Source organism: Halictus rubicundus, chromosome 10, assembly GCF_050948215.1.
Source record: "Halictus rubicundus isolate RS-2024b chromosome 10, iyHalRubi1_principal, whole genome shotgun sequence".
In the NCBI taxonomy this organism is placed as follows: domain Eukaryota; kingdom Metazoa; phylum Arthropoda; class Insecta; order Hymenoptera; family Halictidae; genus Halictus; species Halictus rubicundus.
The window spans coordinates 15,524,215-15,548,081 of NC_135158.1; the positions used below are offsets into that span (position 1 = coordinate 15,524,215).

General features: G+C 41.8%; 1 protein-coding gene across 1 annotated transcript in view; it reads right to left on the reverse strand.

The window, feature by feature from the left end:
- Positions 1-428: 428 nt before the first annotated feature.
- The window catches only part of Tsf1 (transferrin 1), a 229,567-nt gene continuing 206,128 nt past the window's right edge, over positions 429-23,867 (reverse strand). The window contains exon 11 of the mRNA XM_076795365.1: positions 429-438. The gene's annotated coding sequence lies outside the window, so the exon portion shown is untranslated. The remainder of the gene's footprint in view (positions 439-23,867) is intronic.

The following is a 23,867-nucleotide window of genomic DNA, read 5'->3' on the forward strand; positions in this document are numbered from 1 at the left end:
GGCGGCAAAGGGGAATACAGAGGAAGCGTGCCGGGGCTGGTTGCTCCAAGAAAATTAAGTACTGCCTGGTAATTTGAGGTATTGATTTTTATAGCCTCTCTCGGTAGGCATACATTAAAACTCCCTCTTTGTCTCTCTCCCCCGTTCGGCTTCCACCCCTTCTTCTTAGTCACTGTTCCCTGCAGGGGCGACACGAACACGGCGGTGCCTGGCGTTCAAACATAAATCTATCTTCTTCCCCCCCCCCTCCCTCCCTCCCCCTTTTGTCGAATGAAACGTTCGCATACGTGTCTTCCGAATGAACTTCCATCTCGTCGACCGACGACTGTCTGCCCTCGTTATGCTCGCGCGCAGACATTTTTTCTTTTTTAATAGCGTCGATGCTAGTTCCTTTAACGGCACGTTCGCCGATGTCACCGATGATCAGTGTGCCACTGAATTGCTCGAAAATGATTCACATGATTTTTTCTTTTTTTCTTTTTTATTGTGGCATTTGAAACCTCGGGCAAAGGGTTTGCTTACATATTTTAATACCGATGTTAGTGATAGAAGACAACACATATGTTAACGACACTACAGTGTGTTTACTTTTTTTACTTGCATATATGTACGTGCATGATGTACAATAATTAGATATTTGCATTACAGGCTTTTTTGAAGAAGATAAGACATTTAGACGAGCTGGACTGTTTGGTTTTGCAACTGTTTGGTTCTTGGTAGGTGCAGTTTTATTTTAAGCATTTTTTTTTTTTTATTAACTTGGACTCAGTAATTACAATGCTTGGCAAAAATAATAAAACGTTATTTATTCTGATTTTGCACCTTTGCAATATCTGAATATCGTAAATTTAAAAAAAATTTAGACTTCAGATTTGAAATTCTAAAGATGCTTTGTGGACACTTACTGGATAAATTTGTTTATTCAAATGTATTTGGTAAAAAAAAGGTGTGCATTGTCTCGATAAATGTGGTATGTTATTTTCAAAAGGTAATATATACTAGCCACTTTTAATGCTCGGTTGTTCTAGTGTTATTAGCAATAATACTTACCATTCTGACAAATAAATTATAATTATACGATATAAGCATAATTCGCGAGCCATTAAATATTTTAATGCTGGAATTACTCAGCAGTGAAAGGGACTTGCTTGTATTCATTCCTACACTTCTTGTGGATAAATTTATTTAATAGTTGTTCATAAAAACATCGTCAATTCACCTTCTTTTTTAACAAATGTGGAGAAGGAAGTCTGAAGTGGATTTCAACCCACTTGTTTATTCTTGTACCCCAATATGTTCAAATAAGATATCAGATATTATATCAGAAGAAGTTATTTTCGTGTTTTAATATTTACCTTTTGTTCATTGAGTAGTGTGTGTTTTAGTATTTTTGATTTGATAAAATATAAAACACATTGATTCGATAGAAATATATAATAATCATTTTCTTATAAATTCTAAATTACCAATTCTAAAATAATAAAAGCTGATATCAATACAATTTCTCATATAATAATAAAGACTACGAAAGTTCCTCTAAATACATACATGGTTCCATAGGACAAACATAAAGGATATCGCTATTAAATAAACTTTGATATCGTTATCCGATTATTTCGCTAAATCAAGATACAAGCAAAATTACACAAAATATTGTTAAGTCTTGTACTATTTCCGTGGTCATATCGATTCGTTTTCCCATTCTAATTAATCATATTGGCAAAAGCGATTTGTTTTTCGTAACCCTTAGCAGAAGGGTGTCACGATTTCGTGGCGTGTAACGTCGATCAGATAAAATTTGCCCTCCTCCATTAGGAAGAAAACGGCGTTGTAATTCGAACAGCGACATTTTGATTTCGAAGGATGGGATTTCAGCGCACAAAGGAGACCGGAAGTGAAAGCGGGCGTTAAAATATATTTGAAAAGGCGGGGAAAAGGTCGTGGAAATCTGGCAGCGGAGAATGTGCACGGCTCGCGGCCGTTCTTTCTTCGTTCCTGCGTCGAGATAAAGAAGCAAAAGAGAAGAACAGAAGACCTCTCGTACTCGGTTCATATGTGAGCGTCGATTTCGCGGTCCGCTGCGCCGCGTGAGTGGTTTGCCTGCCGCTTAAAAGATCCGAGACATGGGCACAGCGATGGCTCCACGACATCGCGCAAGCTCGATCGAACAATACGATCAAGCGTAAACTATCCAGCCACACCGACGAACTTCAAATCAACTCCTAAAATGGAAAACAGAATTTTATTTCGGGGCTGGAAGCCACTGCACGAAAATCACAATAAAAGTGCTAATATTCAGAGAATTATTCATACAGAGTTAAGCAACTGCTGATAAACAGTTTCTACGGAGCAGTTCTATTCCAAGTTTCCCGGTGTGATAATTAGATTGTAGATCTTTATGCAAAATAAATATTTTCTGAATCGATTACGAGAAACAGGAGCTACACAGCAATGCATTTCCCTGTTTAATAATTTTCCATTTATATAAATTTCCATAACAATTTTAAAATCCACTGTCCAACCATAACATCGTATCACGTTGACTTAAATACCTTCGCGTTATTTTTCAATGGGATATTGAACCCTTAGCACTCGAATGGTGACTGTGAGGCACCACTAAAAATTGCTGTATCATTATTCAAAATATTTTTTACATTATTAAATTTGTTTGTATCTAATAAACTACTAAACATTTCGGTATTGTACGAGTAAATTGCATCATTTTCGTATGTATAAAATGAAAACAATATATTCTAGGTGGGAAGAAATGTGTTTCGTTTTGGAATTAAAATAGCGTCGAGTGCAAAGGGTTAATATAAACGGCTAGACTGCGGAATTTGAAAATATCGATGCATCGTTACCAACTTATTGAAGCCATCGTAAGAGAAAAGAAACTTTTATTCGGCTGCAGGTTTCTTGCAGGTGATTTTTATTTCGATTATAAATGACTGAATGAATCAATGCACTGAAGGCTGGCAAGAACTTGTCGACCAGAATGGACAACAAGAACAGAGCAGAATTCAACGAAGTGAAATTTCTCTTCAAAATTCGTTGAACGTAGGCTAAGATTTTTGGCAAAGCGACACGTGTAGCGATCGCAATACTGTTTAAAGAGTTTCACGGTGTCCGGTCATCTGAAAAATTGTAAAGCTAAAACCGCGCGATCTCCGATACACCGATCGTAAATAAAATCACCGCGTAGGATATCGAATGCAGGGGCATAATAGATACAGGGAAAGCTATACACGCCGCCGAACCAAGGTGAATAAAAGATTTCTTAAAATGATTTGCCTCGACAACGTACGTATTACCTGAGCTTCTGGGAGCAACGACGCGAAGGCTAGAGCGTCACACCTGTTGCTTCAGTTCTTAGCACCAAATCGAAGGCCTCGGCTCCGACGAGATACCATAAAATGGAATTTCATAAAGTGTATTTGGAGGCTCCAGGTATATATCTACTGCCGGTAGATATATACTCCCCCCCTCCCGCCCCTGTTACATCTATTTCGGTGTATTTCGCCGTGCACGTTCATGCACCCACACGTAATCGTGCCAATGGTGGCGTCTACGTATAACCGAGTATCTAACTCACGGACTAGCTTCTCGAGCGCAACAAGCTTTGTAAACTTTAGTTTTAACGCTTCTCTGCTTCGAATCTGATTCCATGTAAGAAGATTATTTATTATTTTTATCGTTGTTCGCGGAATCCTATAAGACGAGATCCCGGAATAATTATATCGCTGCTCTATGTCTCTTCAACACGATTTTATGTACAGTTCTTTCTTACTTTAAAGGATAAATAACCGTACTATTATATTAAAATATAAGGTTCACGACAGAATAAAAAGTTGTTGTGGAAGTCAATTTTGAAGGAATTTATGATCGAAGGGAACAGCGAAATGGAAACAATAAAATGAACATGGGAATACTGTAAAAGCAACAGTGAGGTTAACAAGAAGAATACAGCAATAAAAGATGGTTACGACAGAGGGAACGGTATGAAGAACAGAAAGGTGAATATGATAATAGGAACAATAAGAACAGCGAGAACCGAAAGAGGAACAACAGGAGCGCAGCAATGAGAAAGTTTTTTTTTTCGATTGTTGACGGAGCGAGCCGAGCGGTGGTCCTTTTGATTTAGGTTGATTACCGTTTAATCGGGTGATGAGATCGCGATACCGCGGGTTTGATCGCGCGAAATGGCCACTCGCTCGAATCCATCATTACTGGAGCGCCGTGCGGGGCGTACCTATTCCCCGGGACGGAGTAAAAAATGTTGATGCCAGGCCAGCGTGGGGTCCGAGGCTCATGCACGCTTCAGAAACCCGGACACTTCGTACTTCTGCCGGGGACTCTTACGGGATAAACAAGTCGCGTCGCTTTCAAGGATTTATTAATTAGGATCATTAAAATCGCCTGTCGTGAGCGCTTTCAGTTCCCCGACAAGGTGTGTAATCAAGGCATCACACGCTAATTGGACGTGTGGGTTACTTTGTAAGTATACGAACATTCGACCGGCTACCCTGACAATGATTTATGCCGTTTTGACGATGGTTAATGATGTTTCTGCTGTGTAATAATGGGCGGAGGAATCGCGATACCATCGGACCAGGACACATCTAATGAAGAGTAATTTAAACGCAATGAAATATCGAGGAATCGTTCTCACTTTTCTTGCCGGCAGAAACAATTAAGCGGGTTCGTACAACTTCGTTAACCGCGAACACGTTGCTCGGTAATTAGCAGGGATTGTTCTGCTGGACGTCGAATCGCAGAAGGAAGACGTTCGCGTACGCTTTCGATTCTATCGAGAACGACGCCGCAAGAATAGCATTTATTTTCGGAAACAAAAATGCGAACGGGAAAAAATCAGCGAATCACCGCAGCGGTTCGTCCACGGACGCAACAGGAAATCCGCGTTCGCTGAAACGAAAAAGCCCGCCATCAGCGGGACGGTACACATAACCGCGAAAGAAATTGCCGTCGTTCGCAAGTAGTAATCTCTCCTCCCAAGCAATATATCCCTTATTTACCGGCGAGGCGTTTTGCACCGAACTCTAGGCCGTTGCGCGATTTTCTGAAATTCCTTTCGCTTTCCACTCCCACGAAAGGACACAGGAGTGACGGACGTTTAGGCAGATTACACGGCCGGCCTCTCTGTGCGCGGAGAAGCCCGCGAAAAAAGAACTATCCAGGAATTAAACCCGAACGATCTATTCCCTGAAGAGATACACGACGCGTCGTGTATTTATCTCGCGAACCTCGAGAGATCAACGGGCGAGATTATTTCCGAGCGTTGTTGCACAATAGCCAGGAATTTTGTAATCGGTCTATTCTTTTTCGGGGAAAAAAACCCGACCGGTGGCTCAAATCGTTCCGTGGCTTTATCCACAATGACCGAAAGGTTAGCGTGCACGTAGATCAATCACTTTCCCGTCCCATCGGGGTTTTCCCCCGCAAAAATATCCGTCTCTATCCTTCTGCACAAGCAGTTAGCTGCCTAAGAATCAACAAGACACGAATCGTGTATATCTATCCAGGAGGCAAGGTGGCTCCGAGCAGGTTTTCGAGCTGATATCATTTGTATCTCCCGCGGCCACGACCTGAAGGCCTCTCACACCCGGCCCGTCCCGTCCCGGCCCGGCCCGGCCCGACCCGCCTCTCCTTCGTGCCTCGCTTATCCCGGAGGATCGTCTACGTAATATTTATTTCGCATAGGCTCCCCTCTGATTTTATTTGGATATCATGTGCGCGTTTAACGGTCGGCGTATCTCATCGGGCTGTTACGCACGTTTACGCGTCGAGCATCGCCGACGCCACGGCAGCCACGGCGAAACGGAGCTTTTATCTGCGATAGCGAGCAAGAACCGAGCCCGCCAGGGGTAACTTAACACCTGAAGATCGGTGCGTGCGCGCTTCTTAAATATTCCGGCTTACGCCCGGCCGGACACTCGATCTCCGAGTACGCTGTGTCGGGAAACGACGAAAATCTACCCGCAATTAACGGTCTTATTGAATTCAACGGACCGGCAACTTCGAGCCAACGCTGGCCAGCGTTTCCGCGTTTCGAGAGGGAAACCTTGCGTAGAATGAAATTTTCCAGCATTTTTCCTTTTCATTATAAAGTTAGAAAGCGATCGGAGATGTTCTTGCACGTTATTTTCAAAATAAAGGGCTCAGGTAGTCGGGCTCTCGTCGGAAAGGCTCGTGTTTCTCGGAAAGAGAGAAAAAACGGAAGTAGAACTTTTCGAGGAAGAGGGAAATCTGTTCCATGGCCCTGGAATCCCAAATTAGCATAAAGCCTGCGAGGTAAGTTAAAACGAATTAAGATTTTTTCACGATTTTTCGGTTGCTCAAACTCTAAACGCATTTCCCTCGAAACCTAGCTCAGAAACTTACCTACAATATAACTGCTTTTTCGTCTGAACGATATTCGGGCACGGACGCACGAGCATACTCATCGACAGCCAAGCTATCGCAGAAACGTGCTCGCTCGTAGAAATCTCTCCCGGGAGTCGAGGGAAAACGGTATATCTGTTAGGTTCTATAATAAACTCGAGCGGCGAGGTTTAGGGATCGTAAGGGCTAGTATAGTGGTCAGAGTTTGAGGATGACGAGCTGGGATAAGGTTCGAGTACGATGCGGCGAGGACAAAGGTCGAGACAGAGTTTGTGGATGAGTAAATCAAGGGCGAAATCGTTTCGCTTTTTTTGGGGGGAAGATTTTGGGATGCTTGTTAAATTCTGGGATTTTTTGATCTCTTGGTTAAAGATATACAGTGATTTCTCCATAGATGTCGCCATGACTTGGACGATAAACGTCGCGGAATTATCCCCACCACCGAGAGCCAGGCAAGACCCGTGTAGTTGACATATATCGAGAATTCACTGTAGTTCTAGAAAACATCTTGAAATGATAACGCGGCAGATTTTGGAACTATTCGCTTAAAATGGGAAGACCGAAAATGTAGAATAATACTGATCACAAAATACGAAGACATAACGGATGGGTCGCTATATTTGCTGGTCCCGTGAAATCGGCTCAGTTATGCCACGACACGGAGAAAAAAAGCCCTGAATATGATTAATGCGAAATGCGTATGATGGTCCTGATATTTTGGAGAGATCAACGCCGGGATGTTGCGTGGGCACATCACATATGTAAATAATGAGTAGAAGCTGCAGTATCATTTATCACAGCAAACAGCAGCACCACCTAAACAGTTTTATCTAAGATAAACGGGCTCCCGGCACGTGTAACATAACACCTTTGAATCCATATATGTATGTTCGTATGAATGATCTGCGTCCAGATTACATTGAGCCATTACACATACAATGACGGGCGCAATTACCAGTGTCATATTTCTGGTCGAGCCGGTAAAACCTTTCGCGGATTTAATAAATGTAATGAAAACTAATAACAAACGTTCTATGGGAGTTAATGGTTATACTTAAACATCGGGTGAAGCCTATTCTGTTCCTGAATGAGACACGATATGGGTAATAACGCATACAATACATAATAACAATAGTAATGTCCATGTTCAGCCTTACGCATATTATTATAACATTTTGAGCAGCTTTTTCATTTTATTTCAAGTTTTTCCGCATTTAATGCGCGTTCACTGTCTCAATGGGGACAGCAATAATTAGAATATTAGTGAGTATAACAATGTCCAATCATTTAACTGACGCAAATAACTTAATTTAAATTTGGCATATTGTGTTAGGTGTTTCGTAAGTACTTACGATCTTTGTGGATTTATTCTTCAATGCAAAGTTAAAGACACAATTTTTATATTGAAAAAGTACACTAATTCGTGTATATCAAGTGCATGAAGTGTGTGGCTCATGCGTACGAAGATTGGGAAATGAAATTTATTTTCTTTTTGGTATTACACTTTTTGGTGTAATTATCAGTCTTATACTTAAAATGATATCAAGCGTCAACTAAAATCGAACATTTTGATTTGAGCAGTTAGTATTTCTCCAAAAATAATATTTTTATTGTATAAATAAAATGAGACCTAATTGTCAGATAAATAGGGGGAGGGTGGGGGGTAGACATGTCAACCTTCAAAGAAACAATTTCCAAGCACTTTCAAATAAGTGGAAACAAACGGAAAATAAGTGGAACGAATAAAAAATGAAATCTAAAATATTTCATTCGTTCCTCGTTGTTGGAGCAATGCTGAACTCTGGCAGGGATCGCCTCCGAGAGAAGAAGTTGCAGTGACCCGTAAAAAAGCAGATGCATCAATCACGGGGGTTTGAAAAGTCGAGTGAAGCTAATCGCGTGTATGCTCGGCCGGGAGGAGCAGCGGCAGGGATCTCGAAAACCCTTTCATCCGCCATAAAGGTTATCACGGGTCCCCGGCTTGTGTAACGTAACACCTTAAACTGTTCGTATATGGACGTATATGGGGTTCCTGCCCACGTAACATACGTGTACGCGAACGTGTGGTTGCAACCGGCCTGTGCCAGGCTTGTTCAGGGTTGCCCGGGCATCTCCTCGGCAAATGCATCCGTATGTTGCTGCACCAGTACGGTGCAGCGCCGGTGCCGGTGAATCGGCGAAGGAAAGAGAGAAACGGATCCGGAGAGAAAGATGAGGCCGTGTTTGCGGTCGTGACGGCGCGTGACATACACGCTCACGTTATACATACATCTCTTCCCCCTCCCGTGGGCTGCCACGGACTTTCCACGCGGCGTTCGGTTACCCCGACGATTACACTACTGGCGATCATCATCCTCGCCGGGCTGGCAAACAAATTTACCTCGCGCGGTGACGATAAAAATTATTATCGGCCCCAATCATCACCTTTCCCCGTGTTCACCGGATGGAACCGGGCGACGATCAAAATGATTACCGCACTGTGCCACGCCGTCGCTCACACTGATTCATAAATTAAGAAATGCGATAACTGCTGGATCCAGTGCGAGAGAGGACAACGATTTCTTTCAGCTGAACCCCGCATGTCCCTTTATGTTTTTGATATTTTTAATTTGTGTTTATTTTTGTCATAAACATGTGATGTACCTGGTTTATGCGTAAGCCGTAAACTAGAACAAAAACTGTTTTTATTGTTGAATTAATACAGTTGTGAGGATAATTCAAATTATTGTGGAAATATTTATTTGCTATTTATAACGGAACGATGACGGTTTATCCAATAATTTTCAAACCTTTCTATATTAGCTTGTTACCTTATAAGTAATGTAATTTGTGACGTAATAATATTCTTGTCAAGTTTGAAAGAAATTGGTCATATAAAGTTTTAACGCTTTACAATCTACTGACTATAGAATTTATATCCATGCTTATTAAATTCATCGATCTAAAATAAATATCGTTACGGTGCTGTTCAGAACAGAAAAGTTCGAATAGAATTGAAAAAGAAAAACAGAATATCGTCGTTCACTTTGAGTCCTGAAAAAATAAGTTTGAAAATCCGCCAAGTTCGAGTAGCCTATTCACGAGAAGTAGATTCGGTAGGTCATGAACAGACACGCATCAGTCGATGCCCACTCAGCACTTGAATTTTCGAACTGAATTTTCTCGAAAACGGGATGCCAACGAAAAGAATATTATTCCTTTCGGTGGACACATTGAAAATTTCAACAATCGCCAACTGTGCGTGCCAGAATTTCGAACACACCTTGTACAGTAGAATGTCGCATTCATTAAACCCGAAGAAAATAAGAAACTAAACTGCAGCATTACCAGCAACTGATTAACTTTTTATTTCCGTGGAAGCACGCGACACAATCGTTCTGTAAGATCCGCCAGAGACCTCCGACGGTCGTAATAAGCTAGGAGTCTCGAAATTGTGTATCGACCATGACAATGCTTCCCCTTGTAACTCTTGATCGAATTGCATTCTTGGCGCTACAGCCGATTCGAAACCACGTGTCACGTATTACCTCCGATGCGTTTTCTCACGCGGTTCGGGGGAACGAAGCAAAGCAAAAGATTGGGAAGGTTGTAGATAATAGGCGGGAAGGCACGGCAGCAATGGCGGGTAGGGATAACAGAAAATCTTCGTCTGTAACATCGTAAATTGAGCGAGGATTTGCTGCGACCACGAACTTCCACCGCAAGTGAATGCATATCCCGATGCACATCTGCGCGATATCGATGGTAATACACGTATCCTCTGATTTAAATTACTCGGGGCTGCCGGTCTTCTTGCAATTTACAAGTCGCCCCCTCCAAACCATCCCGTTCCTCGTCTATGTAAATAACCGTGGAAATGTAAGTGTGGAGTCATCGCGAACGGTCTCCTGGCTGTTACGTGGGAAATCTTCGGCAAAAGCTCACCGCAATAATATCGGCGAGTATCATCGCACTTTAGAGAAGCTTTTAACGCTTTATCCACCGATGCCGCAATCTGGCGTCCAATCGAATACTGGTTTCGGTTGCGGTATTGTCTACAGTTTCAATCGAAGAATTTCTAAATAACGCATACGATTTAATTTGTGTATCATTTTCGAATTTGGCGAGGCAAATGTATTCAACAGAATATAGTTAGCCATTTACATGCGAGCCTAATTTTTGTTCATAACCGCGCAATGGGATTCTAGCTTCTGTATCTTGTAATTAATATAGACAATTTTTATGTTGCACAAAAATCCTCAGTCTAAACATAACCTGTATCCAATGACAAAACTCTTTTGTTTTCAATTATTTTTTTCCTACATTTCTACCAACATGTTTATGACGTTGTTCTAATTAAAATGACACCAATTCGGAGCATTGCTTGTTCAATTAACGATTCAGTAGAACCTCGATTATACGAACCGACGATATCTGAATTCTCCATTATCCGAATACGTGTTTCGAATGTAAATAGTTCAATCTAAAGCGATCCATATAGAACACGATTCATTGTACAGATCAGTAACGATTTAATCTAGCACAGAAGCTAGGTAACTGTTATATTATCCGAACACTCGTGCTCCACTGATTAATAGGTAATCGAGGTTCCACTGTATCGCGTTCTAAGTAAATATGATCGCAAAACTGTATTATGTTTGGTGTGATTTCCATTAGAAAAGTATTACGAATATGGGGTTAAAAATTTCATAAAAGAATAATTGGAAACAAAAATGTTTTATCAATGGATTCGTATTGTCTCGCTAATGTTTGTTCATTCGTTATTCTTTTCTGCGTTTTCACATTTCTGGCTGGAGATCAAAGAAATACAGTAAAGTCTCGATTTAAGTCCTCGGGTCCGTGCTGAAACATAAATCGTGTAGGGCTACTTCTCGTGACCGCGGCGAACGTAGCAAAGGACAGTCAATCAAACCACTAAATACAGTTCAAATTGTATCGTGTTTAGGGTCATTTTAATCAGAAAAATTCCACGAATAAGTAGATGGAAGTCCCATAGAAAAATAAAGAAGTAATTGGATTAGTAGTGTTTCTTGGCCCCTCGCGGGGTATGCCCCGCAGTGGAGAGGACAGGCGACCTGACAAAGATCGTGTAGCTCCTGACAAAAATCGGCTTAGGTCAGGACATTTCAGTCCCGACTTTTTCACACACGTCGAGACATTACTGTACCTTTTAAATTGCACACGTATAACCGCGACACTTATCCGCGGCTACTGGAACGAGCAGATTGTGGAATTCGTAATGTAGACAGATTATTTAAAGTATTGAACATTCCATGTGAAAAGGTTGGATGGTTGGTGGATGGAATGCGTGACACATGGACATCGTCCGAAATAATAGGTGTGCACGACGGGCTCGGGTTGCATGTATCAATTACGAGCCTGATTTTTGCGGGGATGCTTCCCGCGCGCTTCTACATACAAGAAAATGAAGGAGTGCAACGGTCGTGCAACCCGGTGAAAATACACGGTAGTAGATAGAAGAATCGAGGTGGCTGCGGCACGTACGTACGCTACCTTGAAGCGTGTAAGATCCTTGAGATGGAACGTAGCCCGATCTGTCGGGGGCGTGATTCTATTTCAATATCAGCTCTGCTGCAGTTCTACGTAGACACCAATCTCTGGAACATGGGATTCATCGAACATGAACCACATCCCGGTATCGTATTGTCGCAAATAGAATGAATGATTTATTCGTTGGCGAATCATGCGACGATAAAAGAAGATATTCCCATGATTGAACAGTTGTATGTATTCTATGAAAATCTATGCAAATTTACATCACACTTCCAGACGAATTTCAAGAAATCCTCTCTCTCTCTCCTTCGCTGATATTACCAGCAAATGGAAAATAACCTTACAGTACATTCAATTTAATTAAATGCTACGTTTTATAATTTTTAAACGCTGTAAATGTTTTCAGAGGTTAATTATGCGCGTGTAGTTCGTTGAATAAAAATTGTTCAGCATCATAACCTGACGCAACGTTTTATGGCAATGTGTGTAAATTTACATAATTCTAAAAGAAGTTGAAGAAATACAGTCGGTCCCGTAAGTATTCGTACGCTCTTAAAAATCGCATAACTTTGTCGATATTGGACTATACTACTTGAATTTTGTTGAGAAGTTGGAACACTTGGATCGCTACGTTACGTGAGAAAAATTTTTGATTAAAATTGCAATTGGTCGAGATTACAGAGAAAGTACTAAAAGTTTTATTTTGCAAACTTTTTATGCGAGCTTATATTAAAAATTTAAAAAGTATCAATTACACATATTCTGAATATTTCGTCTAAATCGGTCAACATTGCACTGAGCTACAAACATTTAACGATGAAAACTACTTATAGTCCAATATTGACAAAGTTATGGGACTGACTGTAGATATTAGGTAAAATTCTATTTTTTGACAACTGATTTCAAAGAATTCGTGTTTCATTAAAATGTGAACGTTACAAAATTTCGAAAATACACCATAAGTGCAAACAGGTTCGCATCCTTAAATTCTGGATTTTATGCTGGATTTATCAATTGCTGAAATACAAAGCTGTGAAGTCGGAAAACTTAATTTTTATTCAATTTTTTGAGTCTTACAATTATCTTAGAAAATTTTCTTAGAAAATCTGACCGCAGCATTCGGTCAGGTGAACTGCAGCTGCAGAATTTTGACAAACGCCCATAGGTCATCGCGATTACGCTAAGGCTATTTAGCAGGTGGCTTCGGTTGGTGGAGCAAGGGTTGGGCCGCGTTCACACACAGATTACACCTGGAATGCTCGTCTTCCTCTATTGTTTTTCCTCTCTTCTTTCCTTACCCACCCACAGAGCTATCAACGTGCACTTTCGTATTCTTCCTGTGTCACATGCATACGGTACAATAGGTGCACCTTTCAAAAGGTAACACCGTTAATTGGGGACGCGCTAAACATTTGTAGTAGCGAAACAGCCAGACAGAAGGCGCAGTGCCTTAATTGTCGCCTTCCTCTTCAGGAGTGTATGGCATGCCAAGCATGAAGCAATGCTTGCTCGTATGAAAACTCTCCTACGAAAGACGCGAAATGCGTACGCTCGCCGTGACGCCGGCGAACTATGCAATTAGTATTTTTCACGGTGCGCTTACCGGATAATCAGAAACCTGGCCGGCACGATTTTCTCGGAACTTGTATATTTTTCTAAATGCCGTACTCTCAGCAGAACGAGGATGGATTATGTCAAATACATTCTATGTTAAATATTTAGTGCCCTAATATGTTCGAAAAATGTGCGCATACGTGATTATATTAGATTAAAAAGTTTTGTAATAAAATCGTACTTTTATTCGGTTATCCATAAGCATATAGAAAATGTTAGATTGTTAGAAAAATAGTGAACTGTCAACGTTACTTTTTGCAATGGCAGGGATTTTTAGATTCTCCTTCCAAATATGCCATTTCCTTCTAAATATATTAGTGACATTTTTAACGTAGAGAATCAATGGGAATATTCATTATATAGTCTAGAGGACTAGTTTCGGAGATTGCACATGATTCGCTTAATTTTTCAGGCATCAGTCTGCAGACATATTCATTTAATTGACAGTTCCATTCGCAAAAGTTGTCCAATCGCTCGGAGATCGAGATTACATCGATAAGCGAAGTAAGTAAAACCTAGTGTTGCGCTCGAGTGGCTCGTAAATCAACACCTTCGTAGGCTCGAAATGACAAGTATGTTCTCGTCACTTATTACAGGGTTGCATGCATACTCAACGACCTGACTTTACAGCCGTTGTTATGTCCAGATTCTCGACTGATTAATTTCTACAAAGTACGGGGGAACAATTTAAACGCCACGATTTCGATTACCGTGCACTGGAGTTGATACGTCGAAGCTAAATATAGCCCGTTTCTCTTTATAAAATGTAAAATTCTATTATACATCCCAGTCAGATCAATCTGTGGATCTTCCTCTACCGAACAGCTACCCTTGATCACCGGAAACCGCAGTTACGATACGGAAGCCGATTTCTCTCGATCACAGGTTTCAATACAAATCTTTGCGGTATCTTCCGAATATCGCAGCCTCCCCTCCCCGCCCCTGGGGAGGGAGGCAACAACTACTGTCTGCGGCTTCAAAGAATATACGTGCCTACCCACAATTCGATCTGTCGACATTGTCGCTCCGACCAATATCAAAACGACGTGTCCCTAATTAGATCCACATGCCTCCTAGCTGGGTTCTTTACTTTTCCGAGTTTTCTACATGTTCCACCCGAACTTACAGCCGAATAGGATGAGCCGCGAGAGGATAGTAGAGTATAGTATAGCAGCGGAGAGGAGAGGAGAGGAGAGGAGAGGAGCATAAAGGAAGAGGGGAGCATCGGAGCTGCCACCGTCATCGCTGCGGCGCGTTAAGCCAGTAGGTAGAGCCTAAGTCACCGGCAACAACGAACGTTCAGAGAGCTCAGTGATTACGAGGCTGATTGGCCGCCGCGAGATGAGACGGCGGCGTCCATCCTGTCGACCGCAGCTCGTGACGGAACAAGCGCGCACAGGGCTTTTCTTATTTATTCGTACTGTGCCCGTGGCCACACTCTCGGCTTGGCTTTTGCGACTGCAACCGGAATACGGGCTGCAACCAAATGCGGACGCCAGGGGAGTTGCTCGCACACGGAGGAGGAAGAGCGAGCCGCCGGCGAAGGGAAAAGAGGCGGCCAGGGAAAGAGGGAAAGAGAGAAAGAAAAGGGGGATATACCCTTAACCAACGTATATAATTTCATATCCTGGCGACCCGGTGCGCGCCGCGTAGGGATAGGCGCCACGCCCACCTGTGTGTCTCTTGGGCTGGCGCCCGTCGTGTCCCCTTTCGCTTCACCGACGCGACGGTCGTTCGAGCTTCTGGCCGTTTGCTGCCTCTTCTTTCTTCCCCATCCGCCGATCCGTTTCTCGTCTTTATCGTTCCTCCGTTCCTCCAGCTATCTGCCCAGACGTTTGCTCGGTCTCGCCGTTCCTGTCCTCTCTCTCTCTCTCTATTTCGTTCTCTCCTCCTTTTTTCTTCTCCTTCGAGCCGCACCGCTTTCTTCTCTCCTTTGCTCTGTCAACTCCATCCCGTCGTGAGTTCAAGCTTGAATCCGCTCAATTTCCGCGGCAACGTCAGCGAATCCGCGAAACCGCAACGCGCGACGATCTAACTGCTTTTCGTTTGAGGCCTCAAAGTTGGCCGGTCCGCTCCTCCTCATGGGTGTTTCGGCTTCCCGTCTCCGTTGCCCGGCGAACCGCGTGCGGTTCCATTTGACGCGATCCGTGAAACGATGATCCCCGGGTGCAATGATCTTTGCTGCTAGGTTTCTTTCTTCTTTCTTTTCTTTTTTCTCTCGCCCCCCCCCCCCGCGTGATTTCGCCTGCCACTTTGTTCAAGTGTCCGTGTAGCCGGAACATGGCCAAGGGAAAATATCCTTGTTGAACTTTTTTCCTTTGGGATCGTGGCTATAAGGAGATAGTCTTGAGTTTAGGCTTAGGCTGACGAGTACGGTGCTCGTAGAATTCCATGCAATGGTATCTTTTAATCAGAGAAATGCCCGAGAGGTGACATCCTCCTAGACGGAATGATTTCTTCGTAGTCGCAGCTCTGCGGAAGCTGGCGATGTTGAGTTTGAGGTTAGGTGACGCACATGGTGCTCGCAGAATTGTGCTAAACGTGATCCTATGATTGATGGATCGATTGATGGATTCAGATTGTATTCTCTTTAGTTGAGGAACTGTGCGAGAGAAAACATCCTTGTGGCAATCGAGTCAACTTCTGTATCTTGGGATGATCATGATGAGTTTGGCAACGACATCATTCAGCTGCCTCGCCCACCGCTGGCAACGGTTTCGCCCCACTTAACACATTACTCGAAGAAAGCTTATTAGTATGATTCTCAATGACTGCGCTGTATCGAAACGGAACTTGAAAATCCTGTTCGAAAGAATTGGATTGCGTTTCTGACGGTAGCTTGCTGGTTCGTGACAAAAATTGCCGTTCCAGTTGAATAATTGTTGAAAACGTTCTCAGCTGTGAGCCATGAAGTTTAAAATCCACCATTCCGAAAGTAAGATAATCGTTTGCAAATTCTTTTTGGCACTTTTAAGCCTGCTACGCATAATGAGTACTATGAAAGTACGGAAAATCTCATTTGTTCGTTATGAACATCATTGTAATATAATTTACAACGATCTTATGTTTCCATGAAAAATAACGGAATATTTATCTTCTTTGAAACGCAACGAAAGGACCTTTAAACATTATGAGTTGGTATTCAACTTTGAACGGAACAGTACAGTTTGAATGTACAATTTATAACAAATGGTATTTTACTAATTATTTTCGTAATCTACAAGAGCACTTTTCTGCAGGTAGACAAGTTACAATACTGGCCTTTACGAGAGCGAAACTTTTTCAACAGAACAGAGAACAAGATGTACGCGAAAGGGAAATATGAACGAGGAGTAAAGGATCTTTACAAGAATCGTGGTACAGACTAAAAGGACCGGGCCATCTTGTAATAATAAAGGACGAAAATATCAAGGGAGATAATTAACGGCATCTTATTAACCCAAGAAAAACGTTTTATGAGCGAATATCTAAAAAAAATGCTCTCTAAGGTACGCCACCATTCGCAAAAGGAACTATAAAGGAAAGCGGACCGATGTCGAAGAAACTTGGAAATGTGTAAAAGCGATTTACTATAATATAATAATTGATCCACGTTATCGCAAAAATTGGGAGAAAAGATTAATTCATAATATATGACGTATTCAATAAAGTTTTCTTTCAAATATTCTTCGGTATTGATAACAATTTCAAAGATACTCGCAGGGATCGAATTAAATGGAGTATCCTGTATTTTGCACGCTATCTGTTGTTCTGATAAGTACGGGGTGAAGACACGAGTTCATATAAGCGGTACGCCGCGTGGCCTCTTGGGTTCGGATAATAAGAGCTCAGCTACGTGTTGGGTAAACAGGGTACTGTGACAAAATTAGTTCCCATAAATGGAGTTTTACTAGACCAACATTATGAACCTTAAAAAGTTTTGAGAAGACACTTCGATGTACCAATTATAAAGTATTAAAACTATGGTACATTTATTGTCCAAAGTAACTAACATGTACATACTATGTATTATTACTTATATCTTGTAGATAGTCTTTAGTTTTTGCAAGAACAATTTTTACATAAACAGTTGTATACAAAGATAAATTGTTTAGGTTTGGAGTGTTTCTAACAATATAAAACCATTAAGCATGACATTTAATTTGAAAAAATAGAAATACAATCAAATGAGTAATTTATATGAATTGTTTTATAAAATGTATTTGTGTACCACGATATTATCTTTAAAAAAATTCTGAATTGTGTTCCAGTAACAAAATGTCAATGAACGAACTGCTAAATACAATAAAAAGAAATGACATGCCAATGTCCAATGTTTTCTCAAGTTAAGAATTTGTTGCACCAAACAGACAGGTTCAATATTTTTAACCCTTTAACGACGAATCTTGTCGAATTGCCATAATTAATTAACAGAGGGATCAATACATATTTCAGATAGAATTTAGCTTCCCGAGGAAAATATTTCGAATGTTGTAAAAGCTTTAGACATATATTATGTGAATAAATACATTTTTCTTATTTGTATAGGCTAATATAAAAATAGTAATTTTTAGTGTTCTGTCGATCTAGTGTTAATTTCCAAAGAAAAGCACGAGGCGTGGCTCACGATGAAAAACAGCAGAAAGTAGATTAACACACCGATACGTGTGTGTATAGTTTACAGAATTGTGCCATTCGTCTCACCGCTGATTGCGTCCTCACGTACAGTTCGAATTGCCGAAGAAAATTGCCCGCGGGAGCAAAAAATCGAGACAAGGCTGTAAAACAAGAACGACGAAAAAACAAAGAAATGGAGCGGACGGAACGGATGAAAAGGGGGCGAGTGTACGGCCGCAGCATCGATTGAGTAAGATTTGCAAAAGGGAAGACCGCAGCATGCATGCAGTTATTTAGGTTGCAAATCCCGACACGCACCGCGAGCAAATTACTGCGGCATTCTCCTATTAAACTGCGACATGTATCTAATGTGCATCTAAATTCTTTTGCGTGGTGTCCATCATTTTAAGAAACTGGAATCGCATGAAATTTTATTTTGAGTGGGAATAGCCTTTGTCAATCCAAAATACATAAAAATCGTATTTTCTGTCCTCGTATTTCTCGAAAATTTTTATAAGTCATAAATGCATAAAGTCCCGCAGTCTAATAATTATTCATTACATGGACACAGTTTATTATCAGTCATCAAATGAAATGAAACAATTAACTTTTTCCACGATATGTTACACAATTTCTGTTACATTACACAATAATTAAATTTACACAATACGTTGTTCGCGTACTCCCGTTTCTCGATTTCATTCGCACGTGTTCGACTTCGCTTTGTTTCGATCTTATCGTTCTTACCTTTGTCTCGCGACGGAGAGAAGAACGAACAGAATACGTGACGCCTCTTCTTCTCTTCTTCTCTTCAAGTTCACGCCAACTTTTAATACACAACGCTGCACATGCCTGGCTCCATTCTGAAGGGGTTGTACGATTCACGCGTAAACAAAACAACGACCTAACCGTCAAAGAACTTAAAAAAAACATGGAAATTAACCACTTGGTTTCAAGCTATACTAAATAAATAAATAAATAAGATTGACACACCAGAGACCTTTTTGTAATAAATATTGTCGCACGTTTGCGACACTAAATATACATATTTCATAAAAGTCACCTAGTTGCAGATCAATTATTTCACATATGACAAATATTATTCTTCACGCGAAGAATGCGTCAAATTGACACGAGGCACGGATCAGGGTTAATGAAAGAAAACAGATAAATAAACGAGGAGAAGATATCGAAGACGACCGAACGAATTTCTATTACGACCGGAATGCTTGCATACTAATGCCTTATGGTGCGGAGGAGAGCAATGTGCAGGTGATCGGATCAATTACGATTGAAGGACAATCACGCGGTCGCAACACCGATGACGGGACTTTTGCGTATGTGCCGAGAGGATGGAATAGTGGCTCCGGAGGGGGCACGAGGGGGAGGGAGGGGGAAGAAAAACGAAGGGTCCATCGAGTGGTCCGCGGTAGAGATACCAGAGCACACACGACGAGGAAGAAGATTATTGTGTAGCGCGAGAGGGTAGGGCATGACCCTGGGCGGCCACGGAGATCGGTACCACGGCAGCCTCCATCCACGTTCGTCTACACACGTGCAACGCACACGTTCGTTCTCGAGCATCGATCCGCAAAAGCGACGTGCACTCGAGGAACAGCATAAGCCGAAGCCGAAGCCGAAGCCGGAGCTGAAGCCGCACGCGGCTTCGTAACAGCGAGGAAACACAATGTACCGTCACGGACTTCTCTTAATCGCGCCGGATCCATTCCGGCCGGCCGCCTCCGTCGCAGATTTAAATTCGACCAGAGTGTCCGCACTGCTCGAATTTATATGTTACGTTCTGATTCCGCTTACTCAGCGTCGCGGCTCGTGCTTGATGCACCGTGAACGAGAGGAAAGTCGATTTTATCGTTATTTAGAAAGCGGAGTGCATTCGGTAAAAGTTAATGGATTTTGTCATTGACGTTCGAGGTAACAGCACTGACACACGCTCGACGCACGTTCGTGTGAGCCGATATCGGTCGGATGGCCGATGGTTTTTACTCGTCGACTAATTATTTCCACCTTTCTATGAGAAGCGATTAACTCTTCGGTGGTAACTTACTAAATGTATTGCACGAGGTCAGATTGTTAGGTACGATTCACTGTCGAACGTTATTATTTGTTTTCTAGAATTTGAACATAGATGTATGAGGCGGTCCAATTAATGCTAGGACTATTAGAGGATCCATTTCACGTTTCTACTTTTATAATCAGTAAAGTATTACAAATCCATCCGTGAGAATTTATTTGGCGGATTGATCCGTTTATACACGTAGTTTAGTAAAAATGAATTGTAATCGTGATAAGAACATTTTTGTAATTTGTATAATAAAATTAACTCCTGTTGCTTTGACTAGTTGGTACTTCAAATCTTGATCAACAATGAACGTCTTTAACGGTGGATAACTTCGGTCGCGTACAAAGAAAATCGAGTTCCTAAGGGATTAATACCTATAGATAATTTAAATTATTTTATATCGCAGTTACATATGGTGTACTCAACGATAGTGATTCGTTTATTCTTTGAAGCGAAGGTAAGAGCAGTGCATGTGGGTTGTTCGAACACATGTGACCTTTCTGAATGCATACTGATCTAGTGCGTTATGTGCTGCATCAGCGACCCACGATGTATCACAGAAAATAGACTCTCGATTACAGTTTATCCTTGTAATTCTTGGCATGGAATACGAAAAAGGGGTAATGTGATTAGCAAGAATTCGAAACTATTGTTAGCACTTCCATTAAAATGACGCGAGAGCTGACAAATATGATTTTCGTTGACGTCACAGAAATTAGATTTCAGGGTGTCGATCGATACAGAACGTATTTGAACAGATAGTTAACAGTCCAGTCTATTATTCGGGGAATACAAAATCATGTTAAAGCCACTGTTTTGTAAAGTCACCGTTTATTCAACTTTTTATCATCGGAAATATTAAAAAATTGTTTCAAAGAATATACTATCCTCGCAATTATTCTATCCACGTATTGCATACGTATTACAATAGAATTCCGATGATCTAACGTCCAATGATTTGCTATTCTCGATGTTCCGGCACGCGTACCCCAGATCACGATTGTGGCTCGTATCTATATTGACGATAGGGCCCGGTCTTCGTAGATCCTCGATAAGGTAGAGTGACTACATTACCGTCAAAAAATGGTTTCACGTGGCTCAAGTTTTCGTCCTTATACAAGAATATTTTGTCGCAGGTGAAGGGCTCCTTCGAAAGAGGAAGGTTCAATCTAGGGCGCGCTGGTCAGGAGCTGCCGAGATTATGCAGATATTTGGTAACATAAGCGTTCGAAGTAGGCCAAAAATTGACGATGCGCATGCCGCGGAATCCAAGCATTTTTCTGCCATTGGATGAGTTTTCTGGATGAAATCGAGAGCAGCGCTAGAAAATATTTCCAACTAGAAATTGAGCTATATTTTGTCTCGATTCTCTGCGAAACAAAGCCGAAAACTTGAAGCACGTTTCAGAATTCATAATATCGATAATAAGGAGGAAAAAATGTGACAAGTTTAGTCAGAGACTTGAGACCCGTCGGATCAAGACCAAGACGGATCTGAAGTCTGTGTCTGAAGGCTGTGAATGGAAATTATTAAATTAAAAAGTCACGTGACTGTCCCGGGCCCTTAAGAAAAAGAATAGACGATCGTGTTATGGCGGCCCCAGCGACACGGTGACGAAACGTTGGTCGTTGTGCAACGCGTTCCGGCGACGTAGGCGGCCCCGCGCCGTACCCCTCGGAACTCGTCAAATAATCCCGGGTGTATCATCGATGTTCCAAGTGAACGAGAAGAACGTGAATGTAAGTCGAGCTGTAAGCGCGGTCCTTGTGACTCCGGCACAGGCGTCATGAGAGCGAGCAAACACAATGCCGTCACGGATTTCTTAATCGCTCTCGATCTATCTGTACCGTAATATCAGCGCCGGGTACCACGTACATTACATATGTATGGATAACCTATATGGACACGTACGTACGTGTTGGTGTTATATATCCTCTATGGGTTCTTGTTGTACCTACAGCTTACCCCCTCGTTCCACGGGTCAATGGCTCTGTGCCTCGGCTTTGCTCCGATCTGCTTCGCTCCGCTCTGCTTCGTACCACCTCTTTTTTTTCCCCCCCTCTGGAAACCTCGTCCCCCTTCACCTTCCCGTACCCCCTCGTGCCCTCTAACCACCTCCGCAAGAAGCATCGTGTCCTCCCCACATACGTTGTTTCGACTGAACTTCGTTCCTTCGTCCGTTCGTCCGTTCGTCCGTTCGTTCGTTCGTGTTACTCTTGGCGAGAGCACCCTGCCGTTTCGGAGACTTCAATGCGCGACAGCTCCTCTTTTCTCGACTCTCCTCTCTCTCCTCTCTCGCACCTCTTCCCTTCCCCCATCGATCCCCACCAACTGTCTCTTGCCTACTCTTTCGCCGAGCTCGCTCCTTCCCCCTTTTCGCGGCAGCGTGTTTCCGTGGACAACAGGTATTTTCGTGGTCGCTGGTCCCGAATCAGGATCCAGCCCTTCGGAATCGATAGAGGTGTCACTTCTTAACGAACGGTTAACCCTTTCACTGCTGAACGAGACACCGAGAGGGTGGGAACAAGAGGTAGTATCACTCTTTAATCCAGATCTAATTGTTAGATGTGCATGGAAAAATCGACAGAATTATTTGGAGAATTATGCAGCAAGGGGGAGTACATGAAACGTTCAAAAAATTCTCCATCACGACTGGACTGTGAGTTTTTATGGAAAATAAAAATTGTCTGCATCGATTTCAAGATACAGGCACGACATCATTTCTTTTAATAATAATTTTAAGAGTTGGAAATACTAGGAGAGTGTCTTTAAATTCTTTATATGTTTTTACCGTCGTATATTTTATTCGAATGATTTTTGTTAGAAATGTAGAAATTAATTTGGCCGAGGATGCGATGGAACTATCGAGACCGTAAGCGGTGAACTTCGACGAATCGAACAGTATTGTATCCGCGTTCAGGGATAGTATAGATTTCTTTGAAATGAGTAACAAGCTGTATACGGTGTGGCTTGCAAAAACGTAATTGGCAGGAACTGAAGCTGTGATTATTTGAGTAGAATTTCACGGAATGGAGCTAAATGGGTTTGGGGAACAAACAATTTGCGCTGGCCAGCACCAGCTGATTGCTCATAAAGTCGTGTAAGTACAAAGTATCGGTAGATGTTTGCTCTTTGCTCGACCGATGCAATCATCGTCCTTCATTCTTGATTCTTTCCTGACGGGTTCTTCGATCCTGACCAGACATTATATTTCTGAAACTCTCCTCGAGGATACAATGTATCGCACTCTATAATTTCTGTAATTGACAATTGTATTATCATCATTATATTGTTTCTCTTTCTCCAAGGCTGTACAGACCTGCACCTATCGTCAATGTCACAAAACTGCATTTAATACGTCGACTGGAATATTATAAAAATAAAGTTGTACTTTTTGTGAGACATTATTGTTCGAATAATAATATTATGCGAAAAATTGTAATCTCGTCGAAGATAAAATGTTTTATTTTTATTCAAGTAGGTGCGCAACCGATTATTATGAACGTTTGGTTGGTTACTGCATCGAGTGAAACGAAACGCAGATTGGTTTCTTTTGTCGAACGAAGGGACGCTTTAACAACCTATAATACGGATTGAATAAAATTATTTATCCTAATTAATAGCTTAATGTATTCGCTCGCAATTTACAAAAGAATAAACAACG